Here is a 21,610-nt window from a genome sequence, read left to right on the forward strand (position 1 = left end):
AAATTCAGAACACTCCAAGCCGCGGTAAATAAGACTACTCCAGCAACGACACAGGATACAAATTAGTGCCTCTCACGCGGAGTGGAGTTTGAAAGATAATGTGAAGCTCCATTTTAAAGTGCTTCAGACTTCTGCAGCGATTGATGGCAGTAATGGATTCTTCATCATGGAGCATATCAGTTTCTTGCAATATAACCATCGATACGGGAACCAATGTTACCATAATTTGGAAAGATTTAGCTCAACATTTTAAGTACGAACTCATTTGGGCGCCATCCTGCGTTACCTTCCAGACTGTGTCCGGTGATAAAATCGACATTGATGGAAAATTAAACATTAACATCACGTTTGGAAGTGCTGCCTACGATCACATGGCATATGTGGCAGATATTACAGATCGCTGATCAGAAAGCTGACGATATTGTACCAGGGTCGAAGAGAAACATGAGCTGCTGAATCCGGTTGCATAAAAAGTTACTATTTCAATATCGACTAATCGAAACCCATTGAATGACGAAGAAGTCTGTAAAGACTAGTTGGAAGACAGAGGCGTTAAACCCATAATTCACTTAATTGAATCTTCAAACAGGAAACCTACCTGGCAAGACATTTCGATCTATAGTCTTTTCTATCATATTGTTAGACTGGCTGTGGGCCAGGCTGTGGCTCTCTAAGACTCATCCCTTGTTTGAAACGACGTCTTTTGCCGGAATTTTGAATTGGATAAGTGAAAGACAATCCGACGGCAGCTGATATTTCCCAGATCAAGGACGTCCTTAAATAATTACATAGGAGTCCAGCAGGAGGCCAGTATGGAATAATGAAGACGTTATACAGGGTTCGACAGCACTTTTGCTGGAGTAATGCAAAGATGACATGCAAAAGGGGTGCCAAACGTGCGATGCCCTTGCGGGTCGAACAGGACTAAGAAACGCAGCCGAGGGAAGATACAACGTTACAATGTAGGAGTGCCTTTTGAACGTATCGCCTTTGACATGTTTAGACCTCTGCTACGAACTGATGATGGACCTCTGCCACGAACTTCCTATACCATTACAAGCCATATATCATTTGAAATTTCAGATTCAATTTATACTGTTAAACCGCTTCTTCGTTGTAAGATAGAGATGTGTTCCACCCAAACAGACTGAAGATTTATAACTGAGCATTATTTCGGACTAAACGTTTAAAGATTTTTGTGAACTTAGCAAGACCAAGTCATAAGAAATGAAGTAGCTCCATGTCAGTTATGTGTTCGGATTAAACGGATGGTCAGGAATCGGTTGTTACAATAACCAAACACGAACATGAGAAAACAGCACGGTAAACTAATTTGTCCATCCGAATAATTCTGTATCATAGAAATTCATTCTGTCTGGAAAGTACTCATCTTCATCTGGCACGAAGTAAACAGTTTTTAAAGCTACCAGCATAAACTGTGACTGAATTTCCGTGGGATATATTACTTGTAACAGTACCAGAGTGGCATCCATTGAACAACTTGCCATTAATATCCGGTTTGAAATTTCCGTAAATTTCAAAAGTCTGATGTAGGACCACTCAGTAGTTTTCTGCTAAAGGATTAACTTTAAGTGGACATCGACTAACCAACTCTACTAACTAGCAACTGCTAAATAAACTCTAGCCTGACAGCTACTGAGAGCATCTTCCAAAAGAATAATTCTAATTGGATATATTTTAATTATAAATTTAGACTTATTCGAAATAAATTCACAGACGTTTTAATTATTTAAGTCTAAAATGCATGTTGAAAACTGAATTCTTAATTAATTAATCCACGTTCTTATATATTGACATATAAGTAACTGCATATTAAGGAAATGTATTGCATAGTATGATGCAAAATTATTAAATAATTTTGAATTTCCGAGCAAATGAAAACTTATTTATATCAACATACTATCAAAATGTATTATTCTATATTCTATGCATAAAGTACGTTCATAAGTGCATATAAAATAGTTGTTTTTAAAATACATTTCCATTTCTCTGCGTATGTTCTTTATATATCAGACGGCATTTATGTAAATAATGCTAGTCTTATTTAGGAAAAGGAAAAATGTAATAGTTTGATTCAAAAGATACAAATATCTCATACATTGTTTAAATAGAAAGATTTTACTGGTTTTAAGGACACGCAAGTTCAAAAGCGGGTGAAAAATCTTCCGAAAGAAGCTTTCATTTTTCCTGTTCTGATCAATGTTTAGTTTCTTTTTAAGGATTCTCGAAAATTCAATTTGAATGCATGTATCTTGTTTAAATCCGAATTGAGCTTTGCTTTTGTTTCATTTTATTATATTTAAAATACCGGCAAAATCATTTTGAGATTTTCAAGACTGGATTTTAAAATGTCTTATATGCTCTTAAAACAGTGAATCGAATGTACGAAATCTGTTGGCTGCGACTCTTTAGTCAAGTAATGAAACCTAAATTTTAAAATATATAAATATATTAATGGTAAAGTAATTTCTCTGTAGTGAAAAATTATTAACATCAGCAATAATTAGTCTGTCGCAGCTGTTGAACTTTTATCTTGAAATATGATGGCTTAGGTTTAAATTTAATATAAAATTTCATTAAGTTTAGATGATATCTAATATTTTTGGAATTTGTTTAATAAAGTGAGGGTTGTATGCATTTAGAAATATTCATTTTTTATATTTATGATTTTTATTTACATACTAACTTATGTATCAGTTACTTTTTAAATGATTCATATTTGATGCTAGACATTTAGTTATCTGATTTAAAGCAGTACTTTTTTGATTAAGTACTTCAAGTCAAATTTAATTCTTTCTGTCTACCGTTCAAAAGTACTTATATACTTTCCGATTTCCTTGAAATAAATTTACGACTCAAGAAGCACCCAGGAAATTTTAACAAGTACTGAGTCATTACAGTGCATTTCAGAAGCACACACACACACACACAAAAAAAAAAAAAAAAAAAAAGGAATAAATTATACTACAATTTTTCTTTCATTAATAAAACGCAGCAATAATCAAGAATGCCTGTTCCTTAACCAGTCATGACAAATTAAGGGAGGAACGAAAGCATGAATCTTTTATCTTAATTCTCTCTTTAGAAACGAAACATCCACATTTTGTTTCATAACCATCAAACCATCCATTTATTGACATTGCTATTTTAGCGTTATTGTTTATTTAATATAATAATAAATTAATATAATCTTTTTTGTAGGTAACAATTTATTAAATTTTCACTTTTATTAATTTATTATGCAGATAATTTCAGAAAAAGAACCTTGAACTCCGCAGACACTTTATTCATCTTTTTATAGTTTGGATCGTTACCATAATTCTAAGTCACTGGTATACGAAAATAATTGGTTTATATCATAATAAAAATTAATAGATTTCAAGTTTTTGTTTGAATCAAAAATGGGAAACGATATTTATTTTTTCTTTTGAAAGAAAAAGTACAATTTTCATCTATTTATGCACTTGAAAAGTTCTGTTAAAAGCGTTTACGGATTAAAATGCGTTTTGGATATAAGTGTATCATGTTACGCAACCTGCATTGTGTGTTTTTCAGGAAATAAACAATGGCATGGGACAAATAAAATTCTACTCTTGTATGACTTGCTCGATGCGGTTCTGAAAAAGCTATATTTATATTTTTCCTTAATATTGGCAGAATGTTTTCATTCTTGAGATGCTTTTTAAAGGTTTATTCAAGTTAATGAGGGAAAAGCTTTAATTTTTAGTTATTGTTATACAGTATTATTTACCTTGTTCTAATTGCTTGTTTTTTCTGGTGTATTACTAAATTTGCATTATATAGTCAGTCTGTTAGTAATTTCGTTCGTGCAAAATTTAGAAAAATTTATTTTGACTTCCATCTGCATATCCAAACTTCTTCAAATTTTTGGTACACATGGAGTATTCTGGGTTCATTTCGGCACTAAATAAGATTATTACACCTTAAAAACACACTTCTATATTTTATAAATCTTCGTAATTAATATTTAGGTCATAGCCGTCATTGCGTGGCATATCAGACATCGAAACATCTTACCTGTGTTCACTGTGCACTTCTAAACTTAAAGAATATGTATCCTTCTACAAAATACAGAAAGTATTGTAGAGAGGTAAAGGTAAAGGTAAAAGTATGGGGGACACCAGCGATGTACCAGTATTGCAGAGACATTAGGTATTTTTTGGAAGCAGGAGAAGAAAAAAATGAGCAACGCCTTCGCCGGGAATCGAACCACGGACCTCTGGAATACGCGCCCAGCGTGCAAACCACTTCAATACGAAGGTATTCTAGGAAGGCGGGAGAAATACCTTATAGCATATGCAACCTGGCAAATCATTATCTATTACTTCGCTTTCATCACCACATAACTCTCAGCTCACGATTGAGAATGACTCATGCAGTGATGGCAGAAAATTTTTTTAATATTAGTTATTTAATACCAAATAAAAAGGCAGTACAATATTCCAAAGGAAGTGGTTAACACTTCAGTTGAAATTTTATTTTCATTTTGTCAGTTTCATTTTGCTATATATATACAAAATGTGTAGAAAAATAAAATAAAATAAGAAATGCGTTTAAAATTTATCTTTATTCAGCTACAATAAACTACATACATAAACCAAAAAAACAGAATTACATTGATAAGCTGCAAGACAGAGGGGAAGAAAAATATGAGCAAACCACTCTGCATCTTTCGTTGCAACGTCATCAGGGGGTTGGTGTAACGAAATAAATAAATAAATAAATGAACTCGTTTCTGGACTAACAAAGACACAAAGTACAGTTAAAAATATAAATTAAAAAATAATCCTAGAAAATCAATCAAAATAATTTTTGTCTTAATCAGTCCAAATCCTATTGGATGAAGTAAGTAATGTAAAAAATATGTGAATAAAATATGACATTCTATCCTATGACGCTGATGGTAGAGTACTTGTGATATAATGAAATACGCCCTTCTAGATATCCTTTCGGTGACGAAAATCGGGCCATTATGTGCCGCCTAAAATTATCCAAGACTTGTTGAAGAAGATGATTTCTTTATTCACAGCTGAATGTCTTGGGTATCAAACATTGCAGTCTCTCTGATGTCGGTGGTAGGAAGCCAATCAAAGTGGTAAAACTGTATTTAGCCACATATGAACAAATGCGCAATAATCTTCGCCGGAGAGTGCTAGCAGGCATCGACTGAAGTGTACTATACTCCACTGCTGGAGTAATAGTGTAGAAATTAGTTCACGATTCATCACTGCCAAATTTTACAGGTATCTATATTCCTGGTCCGTCTTACCTTCACGTTTTCTAGACCCCTGTCGGTTTGCCGGTCATCATACCCCTCACACTTCAGGCTTCGACCTTGTTCCTTCAGCTGTCTCATAATATGTGTACCTGTACTAGAGATCTATTTAAGGAGCATTGATTTCACGACAAGAGAAACCATCTTCTCTCAAACTACTTCTCTTCCTATTTTAAAGTCCGTTCCCTTCATTTAATCTTATCTTATCATTGATTTTACCAATTCATTATCTTCTTGTTCTGGGCCTATTTATACCTATGCATTGTCAATGCAACAGTGGCTGATTTTACTGAAAACATTAACTGCAAATTCATTTTTCTTCCTCTTTATACTCTCCCTTTCAGATTTCAACATTGATTCTGTGGACACATATACCAACGTAGCTGAAATTTTAATCATTTGAATTCCTTATCGTAAATATTCAGATAATCGACTTTTTCCTGTTCCTTCTTGACGTCTTGTCCAAAATTCAAAACGTCATTTTATTTTTCGATTTCATGTTCTATAACTTTCCTTTTTTGCTTTGTTGCCATTTCTTATGATGAACAGTAAACTTAATAACTGTTCTTCTTGGGAAAAATTTTATAAATCTGAGAAAAAAATATTGTAATAGTGCCAGTAATAAGAAAATAAAAAAATATGAAATAACTAAATAAGTATCATATAATAATGCTGTACACTTTTCATATTACGGGAGAGAAAACAAATCGATTTTCAAGAAAGGGAAATGAAGTTACTTTAATAATATACAGTTCTTGTTTACTCTACTCCAAAGAATTTTAAATTTATTCTTATATCGATGTAATGAATTGTGTTCCAAAGCAAATACATTAAGAAGGGTAAATTCCTTTTTTTAAATTATACTGAATCTTAAGGGAAAAAAAAACATGTAATGTTTTCATTTCCATTTCTAAATAAATGGGGCTATGTGAGTTCTTTACTTCAAACCAAACCACCAAGAAATATCTTTTTTTCCCCAGAACTATTTCTCTTTTTCATAGTTAGAAACTGTGCAAATAACCTGAAATAGATTGCTAGTGAATAAATTTGTATTTTCCGGTAAGTATAATTCTTTTGCGATACTAATCTTTGCCCAAATCTAGCAAATCTCTTAAAATTTATTGTTCGTAATTTCTTTTGCATTAGAAAAGTTTAAAATCACAAATTTTCAATATGTTAAGTTTCAGTTTTTAAAGACTAGAATATTTGCTCGTCTACAGAGGGATACAAAGTTGATCTGCGGAGCAACAGGTTTCCACAAAACCTTTGACAACAATTCATCCCAACAGTAAAATTTTAGAGCTATATCGCCAAGAGCTACTATGCCAGTCATGGAATTAAAACAACTGACGTGATTTCTATCCAGTAGCAAATCTCCATAACATTCATAATAAATGCAATATTTTGAAAAGTTTTCAATGGCCTCATTTTATTTCTGAATTGTTTCTGTTCACAACCTTCTGTTTTATACATTTATTTAGGTAAGTATAAGTAGTAATAATTATAAAAATAATAATCAACGAATGACTTAATATGAGGCAGATAATAACATTGATTAAAAATACCGATAAAATGTAAAATTTTTAAAAATAAATTATTATCGTAAATTTAAAAATCATAAAATTAAAAAATGGAAAAAAAATGAAATGTAAATGCTGAGGTGAAAAGAAACTCGTGTCTTACAGATCTTCAGTTTGTACCTTTTTTATAGCTAAAAGTTAAAGTTTTTATTAAAATAAATTTTTATAAAACTAATTTTTGCGATTTAGTTTCATACAACTATATTCAGCATTTATACTGAATAAATTAACACTAAATTAAATAATTAAATTAAACATCACTTTTAGAGTAAACAATTTGAAGATAGGCGCTAGAATTGTTGGAAAGAAGGAATATTTCTGCTTGAGTTAAAAACATTTTAGTGCCTAGATTACCTTAACTGATGCTTTTTATATTAATGAAATTCATATGCATAGCATATATCATAAAAAAGTTGTTTCTTTTGATAAAATGTTCATAATTTCAAGACCCACATCCTTAAGAACTTTGCTACTATATAATTTATATGTTTACTGAATGATTCATGAGTAGTGAAAACTGAGTTCAAGGATTTAATTCGTTCTCGAAGGCTTTCGTAGGTCGAAACTATTTTTCTCATAACAATTAATGTGAAATAAATTAATCCATTTTTGGACCACAGATGACTTCTTATTTACTCTATAATATAAAGGCATATTATATCTTCTCTATTAAATAAAATTTTAATCTAAGCAGTGATAGCGCAGAATTTTACTTTTTAAATCCATGTAAAATAAATTTTGAAATTCCCTAATTTTTAAGTTTCTTCTCGTTGCACATACTATATATATATATATATATAAGTATGTGTGTGTGTGTGTATTGAAATAAGGCTTAATTTGGAAAGAGCTATACATATACATATAAATGTAGTGTTCGAAATTTTATAGTATTCGTCTCTCTCTCTTTCTCTCTCTCTCTCTCTCTATATATATATATACATAAATTAATAACTAAGACGAAAAATAGTACAAAATGAATGCGCGCAAATAATCGTCTCGGTTTTAAAAACACAAATATCTATCCCACTTATAATAAGTATTAAAATTTAATCTAAAATTTTGCATTAGCAACTTAAAAGATTGTTAATTTATATAAAGGGATATCTGATATTTTTGTATGAAATATTCGTAAATTGCTTATGCAAAACTGGGAACCTTTCGTCCACTTTTAGTTTAAAAGTTCCAGAGTGAAATCCTTCTCAATTTTGACTTCTCACAGCTTGATAAAAGTTAGAGTTTTGTCGAGTTGCTCTCACGTGTACGGTTTCTTCGAAGACAACAGCTGTGAAATTTTACAGTTTCAATAACGAAGGGAAAATTACATAGACTTATTGCGTTATGTTGTGGAGCAAAAGCATTTATATATATCACTAATGGATGCAGACATAAAAGGTGAGGTATAAATTGAATTTGTCTTACAGAACTTTCTCGTTCAGTTACGAGCAACACTTTTCTGTCATCGTTTATTGCTTGAAAAGAGCCAAACTCTGAAGTAGGAGACTGTAAGAAAAGGTTTTTTCCTTTTATTTTCTATTACAATACAGGAATTTTAGTTTTGACAAAATGTGAAGGTATGGAGAAAATAGTAGTATGTGCAATTTTTTATTTAATAAATTTCAACATTTAAAAACTTACATAAACTACACAAGAAGCGTATTTAAATTATTTTATATTACCGTGCTTTATGGATATCCAGAAAAGATTTTGAAAAAAATGTTTGGAAATAACAGAAATTTTGTTCCTTCTTTTCAGAGCAATCAGTACATAAAGTACCTGCCACTTTGTCTAAAATACTACTACGAAATCCCATCGAACAGAAACAAATTCTGTAATTTCGGTAGAAAAATATCAGCTGTAAGTTAGGAATTCTAAGCATTAAAGGACAGGAATTTGTTTTTTGAAATTAGACAAACTCCGAAGGCAAAAGATGTATTAAACTGTACAGTGATAATGCAGGATCTTTCATTGAACCGTAAATATAAAATCTTTATAAACTGTCTCACAATTCAGCACATTTCCTTGTATGAAATAAAAGGAAGAAAAGCTGATAAGGCCTGTATAAAAACTTGAACGTTATGACCACGAATTCACGATTCTATTTTTCACGAGTTGGGATAGCATCAAATAATCAAGAATATACTAGTATAATCAAGAGTCAATATACCATTTTCACGTAAAGACTCCACTTGAAAATACGAACTTCCATTTGAAACACATAAATATTTAATGAAGAGCTGATGTACATTATTTACATTATTCAAAGCACAAAATTTACATATAATATAAATTTCCCCATCATAGGGCCAAGGTTAGTTTATCAAGAACAATTATTATAATTGTTGATTACCGCTATGCGGCCAAGAACAGATCATTTCAAGTGTCGAACTCAAGCTAAACTAAAAGAGTTATGACATTCTTTCTCTGCCGCCAGTCACATGACCTAGTCGGCGACAGACGATAAATAATAAAAGAAAAATTGGTTCCATCGGAGGGAAAAAGAAATAATTTCAACAAACTCCCCCCCCCCCGATGAACAATAGTTTCATCACAAATTTAACTAACCATTACAATATTACTATAACAATAAGCAACAAATAAAAATTACTTACATATACAGGTCACATCATATCAATAATTTCTTAATACGAAGAAAATGTTTTCTGAAACTATAGAAAAAACGAAACATTTAAACATTCTCAAGATCACCACAAATCATTAAACCAAGGAAAATAATGAAATGAATAAATGAAAACATTAGGAAAGAATATTTTGTTTTGTCTATCATCAGTTTATCAGTCATTCAGTCTATTTTTGATAAGTCACTGATTATTGCAGTTATTGATATCATCAATTTCTAAATTATACAATAGCTGCACAGGACGTTTGATTACCGAATTACCAGTTTTTATTCACACGATCTGATCATTACATCTCTATTAATAAAAGTTTTGGTTATTCTTCCTAATTTCCACGAGCTTCTAGGTAAGTTTTCATCATGAACAAGCACTAAATCATTTACTTTGAATGCAGATGGTTTCTTCTGACCGGTATAATGAGCAGATCTCAAGCACAGGAGATATTCTTTTTTCCATCTGTTCCAAAAGTGATTTATTAGATTTTCTCGCGTACGGAAACGTTTTGACATTACTTCTCTGGAAACTGGTAAATTCAAGTCATTCCTCCGTACAGCTGGCAAACTCAAGAGTCGTTTACAAATCAACAGGTGGGCTGGAGTAAGTGCGGAGGACTCTTCAAGATCAGAAAAGACATATGTTAATGGACGCGAGTTTATCATCGCTTCTATTTCAAGCAAAAGCGTTTCTAACTCACTTTGAGTCAAAGATGATTTCCCAGTGTTCTTTTTTAAACTAGTTTTTATACTGCGAACTAAACGTTCATAAAAACCGCCCCACCAGGCAGCACGTTCCACAATGTATTTCCATATGATTCCATGCGAAGCATAAAATTTTTTAACTTCAGGGTGGTTAATCACTTTCCACATTTGCTTTAATTCAAGTTCGGCTCTTTTAAATGTTCTAGTATTGTCCGAGTACACAGTGGAACACAATCCTCTTCGGGATACGAACCTGCGGAACGCAAGTAAAAATTCTTCAGTGCTCATACCTTTTACGAGCTCCAGGTGAATAACTCTCGTAGTGGCGCAAGTAAACAATAAAATGTAGTATTTGTTGTCATTTTCTTTTACATACAAGGGACCTGCAAAATCGAGTCCACAAATTGCGAAAGGCGGAGATTCATTAACTCTATCCGTAAAATTTCTATTTCCCCTTTTTACTTTTAAATTTGATATAAATCTGAAAATCCAAGCAATCACACGATACAGTTTTTCCAAGGAACTAAATTCTGTCAAATTCATGAGTGGAACCTTTTCAGTTTTGTCCGTTTTAGTCACACACGCTAGGATAGCTTCCGATTTTCGAGATTTTTCTGATACATCATATAATTTTGGTTTTGATAGTTTGGGTTTTCGCCGTTGACTTTCAGGTAACGAAAGAAATGCAGGGTCATGCCACCATTTCGCAGAATTCATCAGTTCTTTTGCAGAACAACCCTTTGTTATAAGATCTGCAGGGTTGAGTTTTCCTTTGCAATGTCTCCATGAACAAGGATCTGAAATTTCATGTATTTCTGAAATTCTATTAGCAATGAAAGGTTTCCATCTTTTAGCTGTACTTTTAATCCAATGTAGAACTATTTCCGAATTTGACCATAAAATGACATTTGAAATATGTAGAATATTTTGCAGGTAGTTGGCAACCCTAGCACCCACCAATGCACCCATCAATTCAAGGCGGGGAAGCGTTAACTTCTTTAATGGTGCAACACGTGATTTTGCCAAAACAAATGTAGTTTCAAATTTATCTTCATCAGTTCTGTATCTCAAGTATGCGACTGAGCCATATGTATTCGGTTTAGCTTCACTAAAATGTATAACTGAACAGTGTTCCTGTCTAAATTTGGTACATGAAAATAATATCTGGGAATTTTCAACATTTTAAGTTCTTTTATTTCAGAGAGCCATATTTTCCAGTCATTTTCAAGTTCTCCAGAAAAACCCTAATCCCAAGCTACCCCTTGAAGCCATAGCTGTTGCAATAAACATTTAATTCGAATTACAAAGGGTGCGATAAATCCAGATGGGTCAAAGATTTTGGCTGCTATTTTTAATACATTACGTTTGGTACAGTCTGCGCTTATAGATGACATTAAGGGTGTTAATTCTAGTCTTAAGACATCTTCATCATTGTTCCATATTAAACCTAATACCTTTAAAGATGTACATAGAGTGTCACTATTGAGAGAGATTAACTTTTCCTCAAGCCATTTCTGCTTAAGCTCTAGGGAATTGGTTTCGAATTTTCTTAAATTTAGACCTCCTTCAGCAAGAATTTTAACAGATTCATTTGATAGATTAAGCGCTTCTTCAACAGTTGTCGCACCAGAAAATAAATCATCCACGTAAAGATTATAGTTAAGCATTTCAAAAGTCTTAAAGTTAGAATTCTTGTACTTATCAATGTGATGTTTTATTGTGCAGGCAAGGATGAAAGGACTACAAGTTACACCAAAGGTTGCTCTTGTCATTTTGTAAGAAATTACACTCTCTTTTCTATCAAGGTTTTTAAAATGAAGAAATCTCAGATAATCTCTGTCTTCTTCTGCGATTGATATTTGAAGGAATGCCTTTTCGATATCTGCCGAAAAGGCGATCCTATTTTCGCGGAATTTCAAAATAACGTCCAAAACATTTGGATTTATATTTGGCCCTGGGTGAAGACAGTCATTGAGAGAAATAGCATTATTTGATTTTGAAGAAGCATCGTAAGCGATGCGTACCTTTGTTGTTGTTCTGTCATCTCTAATTACAGGATGGTGAGGCATATAATAAGAATTATGTGTCGAGCTGTTCTCAGGGCTACAATTCTTAAATGTACTTGTTCCCTGAGAATATTGTTGTATTCTTCAAATAACATTTCATTACACTGAAATTTATTTTCTAGACCAGCGAATCTTCTTTTAGCCACTTCAAGATTATTTCTCAATAAATCGCGAGATTTGCTCCATAGTAACTTTGCCTCATAACGACCATTTTTAAATTTCAAATTATTTTGAAAATCATTTATAATTTCTAAATCAGTAGAATTCTTTTCGTTATTCTCAACAATACCCATGACTTCTAAATCCCAAAATTTCTTCAGTTCATTATTTTCACTCTCAACTGATACATTACAACAATTTATTTTTCTATCTTTTGATTCTATCTGCCCCTGAATAGTATGTCCGAAAATAGTTTCTGCAATGTATAAATGCTTTCCAATTTTTCCTACAATACCTAATTGAATTTTCCATAAAAAGTCTGACCCTAGTAAAATAGTTATTTCCCGTTCATGCCCTGTATCAGCAGGATTAAATCCTCTCATTTTTAAGCGTTGAATCAAACCTTTGTCTGGAATTTTGACTGTAGCGCCAGTTAATTTTTCAACTACCAAGGCTTCAATATTTATGGAATTGCTTGATTGCGAAACATTTTGTAATTCAAGAGAAACTACGTCAAATGATGATTCTTGTGGTGTTCGTCCTCCAAATGAATATACTAATAAATTTTCTTTTCTAATAGGCTTTAAATTCAATTTTCGTACTAAATTTTCTTTTATAAAGCATTTTTCTGAACCACTATCACACAAAACCCTTGCATGAATTCTGTTTTTACTACCAGAGACACATACAATACAAATTTGGAGTAATGTAGAAATAGTTTTATTTTTCTGTTCAGAAACGCAAGATACTAAGGTTGTGGATTTATCTGTGTTAATATTTTCAGGACTTCATGTTTTTCTGAGTTATTACAGAACAGCTCATTGTGAAATTCATTACCACATTTCGAACATGGGGTTAATTTACTTTTACAGTTAGAAGACAGGTGCGATTTTAAGAAAAACTTGTAACAGCGTCATCCCTTCTTTATCTTAAAACGTTTCTCTTGGTCTGTATACCTTTTACAGTCCAAGCTATGATCTGAAGAATCACAAAATACACAAAATATTTTTATAGAAGTGTTCAAGGCAGCAGCCGAAGGAACACGTTTCTTAGAAGAAATGTTCTGATTATATTTTTGTTTGGAATTAAAATTAGTGTAAGTGTCATGTATTTTATTACTAGAAGAACTATTTACTAATAATGTGGCCTCACGGGCACGTAAATCTTCTCTTATAAATTCCAATAGGTCATTGACCTTATACTCATTTTCTGTATTATTTTTCTTATGAAATTCTAGAACCATGTTTTCTGGTAAACAATTTTAACAGTATAGGCAAAAGTAGAAGCCCCTATGAACCTGTTGTTACCCCTATTGACTTAAGATTTCTGATGTGTATTTCACATTTATCATATAGATTTCTAAGCCCCCTTATATTATTTGATGATTTTACTGGCTCTAAGTTCAAAATGTTATTTATATGACAATTTATGATTGTATCCCGCCTACCATATCTTTCATTTAACAATTTTAGGCATTTGTCATAATTTTCATCTGTTAGATCAAACCCTGATACGACATTATATGCAGTACCTGTCAAAAGAGATTTCAGGTATTGAAATTTACTTATTTTTGACAAAGAATCATTGTTATCCACAGCATTCTTGAAACAGTTAATAAATTCTAAATAAGTGTTGGGATCACCAGAGAACTTTTCAATATTTAATTTTGGCAACTTAACTGCCGCAACAAATTTATTTTCGATTACAGGAGTTACAGGTACATTTTGAACTACGTTAACTTCAGTATCTGCTTTACACTTTCTTAACCTATTCTTAATTTTGGATTTCATACTCAAAATTTTATGAGAGTATTCTTCAACAGATTTTAATTATTTTTCATATTCAGCTTTATCTTCAATCAATTTAGCTATCTCTTTATCAATTTCATTTAAATAATTTTCTTTTTCTGACAAAATATCCTGACACTCTAACAAGGAATCTGTGTCAGTTCGTTCAATCGCTGCTACCAGCAAATCTTCTGCTTTATTTATTTGTTTAATGATTGCAGATCTGATAGCAGCTCTTTTCGACTTTAATTTATCTATATTTTACATATTTCAAGTAATGGAATATAACCTTATAAAATTCAACAAATAATTGTAATAAACATTTAAGTACAGTATTTCAATATTTCAAGCACTTCCTTTAAAAACAATATATTTAATCCACAAATTTCCTTCGATTAATATAAATTATTTTTCAAGCATCAATCAATTTTTATTCTTTCAAGAAATATTTCAATAAATCAATATAAATATTCAATATTTTTATTTAAATCAATCATTATTTTTCGAGGTTTAATACTTCAAGAATGAAACAAAATGGCTTACCTGATATTTTCAGGTATCCTTCCATTACTCCAGCACAGGATATATCAAGAATTATATTCAGTTTCTATTTCGTAATATCTAAAGGTCCCAGGTTTCGGCACCAAAAAATGTATAAAAACTTGAACGTTATGACCACGAATTCACGATTCTATTTTTCACGAGTTGGGAAAGCATCAAATTAATCAAGAATATACTGGTACAATCAAGAGTCTTTATACCATTTTCACGTAAAGACTCCACTTGAAAATACGAACTTCCATTTGAAACACATAAATATTTAATGTAGAGCTTATGTACATTATTTACATTATTCAAAGCACAAAATTTACATATAATATATATTTCCCCATCATAAGGCCAAGATTAGTTTATCAAGAACAACTATTATAATTGTTGATTACCGCTATGCGGCCAAGAACAGATCATTTCAAGTGTCGAACTCAAGCTAAACTAAAAGAGTTATTAAAGTATATATATATGGAGCTCCTTAATTTAGACAGAATGTTTGGAAGCGACCACTGTTCTTCATTACTTTTTCTTGAATCGGCTTTAACGATTGATAGCCATCTTTGCTCATGTGGTCGTGGGCCTGAGCCGAAACTTGTAGCAGGATTTCATCTTGTAAATTTCATATTTTTGCATGTTTAAGTTTCAAAGTCATTTTGTATGAGATAATTTCACACGCAGCGGAGCTCTTTTAACTAGTAGTCCGAGTTAATATTATTTTAATGGAAGACTTAGGACTGGCGGAAATCGCCTGGCTGCTTCTACGGAATATTATTTTAGTTAAATTTAATACTTAAGTTAGGCTGCATACAAATATAGCTTGACAAACCTACCGGGTTATTAACTTTTCTCTCTTGTTTACTTGGTTTATGTAGTATGCTTCTGAGCAACTCACATACATTTTTATCGTGCTTTATTCATCTCTATGTTTTTAATGATTCAATGTTATAGCCTTTCTAAAAAATAGGATTCTATATTTATAAATAGAAAAATTGCGGAAATTTTCTAAACTTATGCGCTTTTTGAATTTTCATATGTAATCATTTTAAGTTAGCTACTGTTTATTTTTATCATTTATTAAAATATGTGCAAAATATTTCATTTTTCTTATACGTGAACCATTGAGAAATTAACTGAAATTAAGAAAAAAATTCAGAAATTCATGCATTCCCAAATCGCGCTAAGCACTTTCTTCAATTAAGGCTACAAAATAGAGTCGGGATACATACTATGTATTCCCTTCATAAATTAAACAAACTAATCAGGCGCGCAAAACGGGTAGCCAAAAGAGAGGAAATAAGCAAGAGTTTGATATGAATATTCTCCATTATTCTATCTTTTGAACAGTATCATTTTCAATTTGGAAAACTGCTTGCTTTCTTTAAAAATTCCCTTCTTTCATGCTTTTTAGGTTATTAAATGCAAAAATAAACTTTAAACTCTCGAATAAAAAGACAGCTAAAATCTCTTGAAGTTGGCTACCCATTTACATCTAAGTTTAATTAATCGTTTCTACCACATTTTCTCACCCAGATTTTAAATGGCTAAACCCTAGCTTTGACTAAACAGAGCTGGGACAAGGGTGAGGCACTTGCTTTAAGTGAATATCTAGGAGAGTCAAATTAGCTGTGAGATTTTATGAATGCGTTTCAAAAATAAATTATTATTAACTTTCAGTTTTGAAACGTATCGAGAAGCAATATTTTGAATCACATATTTAAAGCAATAAAAATGGCGCTATGTTCTTCAGCACCTACTCACAGAAATTCCACGCTTAACAGAGGAATTGATCTAATATCGAATCCCGACAAATGTGTTAGCTACATGCAGGATTTCGTGGTTGTAACGTGTGTAACATTCTTACGAGCCAGTTTCCGTTAGAGAGTCCTCCACGTGAAAATGTCTCTATTTAGAGAAAAGGCCTTGCATTTTTTGCATGTTTTATTAAATAAACAAAGGTAACAGAATAAATAACGCTTTCTTTACAAAACAAATGAGAGAAAATATTCTTTAAAATATTCTCTAAAAGTGAAAATTCATCTTTAAAGGTAAATATATCAAAAAATATGATGAGAAATGAAAACGAGATGTTTATAAATCATATTGTAAATAATCAATTGATAAAAGAACTAATTTTATCAGAAAAGTTGAAAGGTATATCAGTTTAACAGCTATCTTTAGTTAAAACTCTTTTCCTGTCTCTCCTAATTTCAGCTTACAGTTTCCTGCCAGAGTGTGGTTTTAGAATCGCAGTTAATGCAAATGAGGAAGAACGGTATTTAAGCTGAAGTTCCACTGACTTTGTTAGAGAGCCAGAAATTCTGACTAGAGGGCGTTTGCCATTTGGCTACGCTCTAAGCTACTACGCTCGGTCTTATTTCAGATCCTTTATAGCTTCGTCAGTTAGTTAACATTTAGGGCCAACTCCTTAGAATTTTGATAACTTCGGCTATATCCTTTTGGTTAAGCATTAGTTAAGTTTGATTTCTTAGTACTCTGGAGTTCAAGCCCAAGTGGAGGCTTTTCTGTACGCTTTAAGACAGGAGCCGACTGTAAATTCTTATTCTGAGAAATAAAGGTTAATTAACCCTTCTTGAGTTTACTTTTCTGTTTCCTGAGATAAAGCGATTATTCGCTTACCAGTTCTCGATGTTCTACACACTTAGCTGTAAGAGAAAAGAATGAAGCACCATAAAGTATTTTTTCATAGTAAAAAATGAGAGAAATGAGAGATTTTAATTTCAAAAATAAATAGAGATATCAGGAAATAAATGCCGATTTCTAGTTTCTAACTGATGAAACATTAATAAAATTGTTTTGAATATATTTGAATGAGCAGATTATGCAAATGACAAAAGTGCTTCAGGTATTCTATCAGAAATATCTAGTTTTAAAAGCCATGCTGTTTCAATAATCCTGGTAGTTACAGCAAAACCAGGTCCTTTAGGAATGCATTCTATTTCAGTTACATCTGAAATTAGAACATTGAGTTAAGAATATTTTTAACACTGCGTAGAACATAAATGAAGTAGATTTTGAAAATAATTATTATCAATTTTATTTCATTAAAAGCAAGAAAAATTAAATTACAAAAAGAGCTCGCTTATTAATGTAATATTTATTGAATTTAATTGTAGCAATATTTACATTAGTTAAGTAGTATTTGCTACTTATGAAAAAGTAATTTTTAATGCTTTAATTTAAAAATTATAAATTATTATATGCATTAATATTCTAAATACATAATTATTTTTGAAATGTTAAGCGAGTTATGGTACAATTTTGTACAGTTACCTTCACTGAATATAAACTTGTATAGATTTAATATCATTGTATATAGAGGCACGCATTTACTTCTTTGTTTCAGGCGAAAAAATATCTAGGTGTTATGGTAGATGATAATTAAAAATGGGTAGATTAACAATAAAGAAAATAAAAAGGGATAGATTATAACTAACACTTACAGATGATTATTATTGTGATTGATAAATGCATTAATCGTAATCCTTAGTTCGTTACAGGTATGATCAAGTACAATTAGGATCGAGAATCAGATTTCACATTTAATTGTCATAATTAAATCTCTATCGCCTGAGACGAAATTCTGAAGTTTGGTTTATATTCCATGTAATAAAAAGTTTTGATTAACATACATAGAAATTAAGCAAGATTATCAAGCCAATTTTTACGCGCTAAACTATCTATGTCAATAGAGTCAGCAAATGTTTAAAGCACAACTGATGTTGGGCAAAAGACAGTTCATAGATGAAAAGAGCAGAGCTAAAAACTTTCATGCTATGTCAGTTCAATCTTTCTCAAGTTTGGCATTTTATTTCAAGCTTCTTGGAAGAATTTAGCTGTGAAAACAATGATGAATGAATGAAACACTATATAAGCAATTTTAGTACCTTAAAACTAAAAGTAATAGATATATGCTGGATAGAGTATGCAAGTCCTGATAGTGCTTTTGTAATATTTGGATTTTTATTGTATGCAATAAGTGTAAATAAATTAGTCATTTCTTATCGAGTTTATAATTTGTTTCTGGGGTTAAATAATTTAAGTATTAAATCACAAATATATTTATGTCAATATTTTCGATACAACATTTAAATCTATATTACTAGTAGGTTAGAACATTATTAGATTGATATAAATATTTAAAACATATTTTAGTTTAAATTCATAAATACTGATTTATACGCTATTAAATTAAATGGAGGGTAAGAAGTACAACATTCGGTCCGTAGGCATCGGGACTCCTTAATTCAGTACTAACTCCTGACGCCTCCTTAACGATGGCTGTACTGTTTGTTTATGAAAACATTCGTAAACTTTGTTGTCATTAATTCGCACATTGCTTTTACCACGGCTAGCCTACCTTCTGATTATGATGTGCTATTATTTTGCATTTTTTCTAGCAACTCATAAATTGTAGTATCACGAATAAAGAAAAAAATGTAGCTTTCTCTGCCACAAAAGTTGAGCGAACCTGTCGCTCACACACGCTGCGAAATTTTATTCAACCGCAGACTAAACATTTTTTTTTTTTTTTTGTCTTCAAAGTCTTCAAAGTCTAGTTATGCAAACTTTGCGCTTTTACTTCGACGAGTCAAGACAGCTGAGCTCAGATTTCCCCATTGGAAACATAAAGCATTATCAGCAATCTATTTCAGACCTTTTTACATGGCACTTTTATAAAACGTACCTTGCAATTCTTCATATTTCTTGTAGTTGTAGTCATTCCCAATAACTCAATCAATTACGAAATTTAAACCGAGACAGCACCTAATTGTGTGTAAGTATTCCTAATTATTTAATTTTTAATGATGCAAATTAAAGCATCATGAAAAATTTAAAGGTTTTCTGAACGAATTCTTACGTTACAGTCAAATGCATTTATTGACAACCTTGCTTATTCGATTTTTAGAAAAGAAATTAGTGGATATATATTCAAAATGCTAAATTTACTCTTCCGTGAGTGCTAATCCAAATTGTGTTCTGGCGTGCGGAACTCCTTTAAGTTACTTCAATTAAGTTGCGAAGTTTCACTCTCTGTTGCTATTTTAATATTTCAAAAAGTTAAAAAGAAAGGAGAGCTTTCCTATTCACGCTGAGTTCACAAAATGCTTAGGTTCATAAATCCCCTACATATGCTTATATTCATCTTTAAAATATGAAAAATTTAATTATTCAGATAAACACAGCGGGAAATGAATTTTATTATTTAAAAATTGTTCCGTGGCCGTGTTTCAAATAATTTATAGGCTTAAGTTTCTTCTTCGTGCAGCTTCTCCAAACTAATTGCTATCCTTGAACACTGGTAGTATTTTGTTAATAAGTGTTACAATGTGCACAGAAACAATGTATTAAATTTACGGTAAATGTTTGGGCAGCAAAATGTTCTCGTTAGAATTATAGCACTGAATATATAAAAACATAGATACAGCGTACAAATCCATTCGAACCCGTCAAAATGAAATACTTGAGAATCTTTACGTAAAATGCGAAAACTTTGCAGTAAAAATACGTCGAAAGACCCAATGCATCGTAAAGGTAGTTCTTGAGACATTAAAATAAAAATGCTGACTGCACAAAAATGACAATTTATGCAGCATATATGACAAAATTATTGAAAATAAAATAATTTGAAATATCCAGTATAATTTAAATTTTTAACTCTAATTCTGTAGAACTTAAGCTATCGTCTGATTCTAATTTACATACCAGAGCTTGCCAGCGTTAGACTCTAGCATCCCCAAGGAATAGGAGGAGATTTCAGGGTGTGTTACAAAATGTTGCTTTAGTTAATGATTAAGTCACGAGATAGTCGTACAATCAGTTACCAGCATGTGAACAGATATTCGGAATGGCAATCCTTCTTCCAACATTTTCTAGAGCACAGAATATGTTTTGGCGCACCGTTTTAGTTCAGGTAAAGCAATATTGATTTAAATATTGTTTTAAAATAGGGATATACACGTTGTTTTAGAGGTACGACGATGTATGTTCTTTTAAAGAACTGAATTTAAACAGCTTTATTAACTAGATTGCTATAATTTTTCCATTTTCCTTTCATAGCTCTTTTTCATTAGGACGATATTTATATCCTCAAAATTAATGTAAAAGCGAAACATTTGATATATGGAAATAATGTATACAAAGTAATAACAAATCTCATGACTGCATAAAGCGGTCGTGTCAACCAGAGGGAAGAAGCTGTTAAATTAATGTACAGCAGTCTCAAACTTTAGTTCAAGCGGAATCATTTTATTAATTAGAATATTCTGCGGACTACCTTACTCTCGTCCCTTCGAAAGAAAATTTTTTTAGCATAAATTACTGGCAGTGTACTAATATTGTAAAACTAATATTGTAAAAATACAACTAATGTGTACTAATATTGTAAAAATACAACTAATGTGTACTAATATTGTAAAACTACAACTAATTAATGTTCAAAAGGTTTTATATTCGTCCTAAGTAAATGAGTTAAGAGAAAAAAATAATTGCTTTTAATAATCCATGACTGTTAGAGTTTGGATATTCTTTGTCTTATTTAACAAAAATTAAATAAATATTATTTCTCACATTAACGAGATGGATGAAACTGCTGATTCTTGCACTACTGTTCTATGTTCAATGTATGCTGGTAAGAGGCATCACAGTTATAGTGCTTTAAATCCTTCTTTTGTAGGTAGAGTGAGAAGTTCGTTGGTAGAGTAACCAGCTATAAATTTTATAAAAAATTTTATAAAATTTTATAAAAAAGCCATAAATTTTATAAAATCTTAGGAGGAAAATTGATGCACGATTTC

At 31.4% G+C, this 21,610-nt stretch overlaps 1 protein-coding gene across 6 annotated transcripts in view; it reads left to right on the forward strand.

Annotated features, from left to right (window-relative positions):
* LOC118184750 (somatostatin receptor type 2-like) overlaps nucleotides 1-21,610 on the forward strand; it is a 512,152-nt gene that overhangs the window by 152,635 nt on the left and 337,907 nt on the right. The gene's annotated exons all lie outside the window — the stretch shown is intronic.

The sequence above is a fragment of the Stegodyphus dumicola genome, chromosome 2 (assembly GCF_044657685.1).
Source record: "Stegodyphus dumicola isolate Sdum_Otavi_A_Nest chromosome 2, ASM4465768v1".
NCBI classification, from domain to species: domain Eukaryota; kingdom Metazoa; phylum Arthropoda; class Arachnida; order Araneae; family Eresidae; genus Stegodyphus; species Stegodyphus dumicola.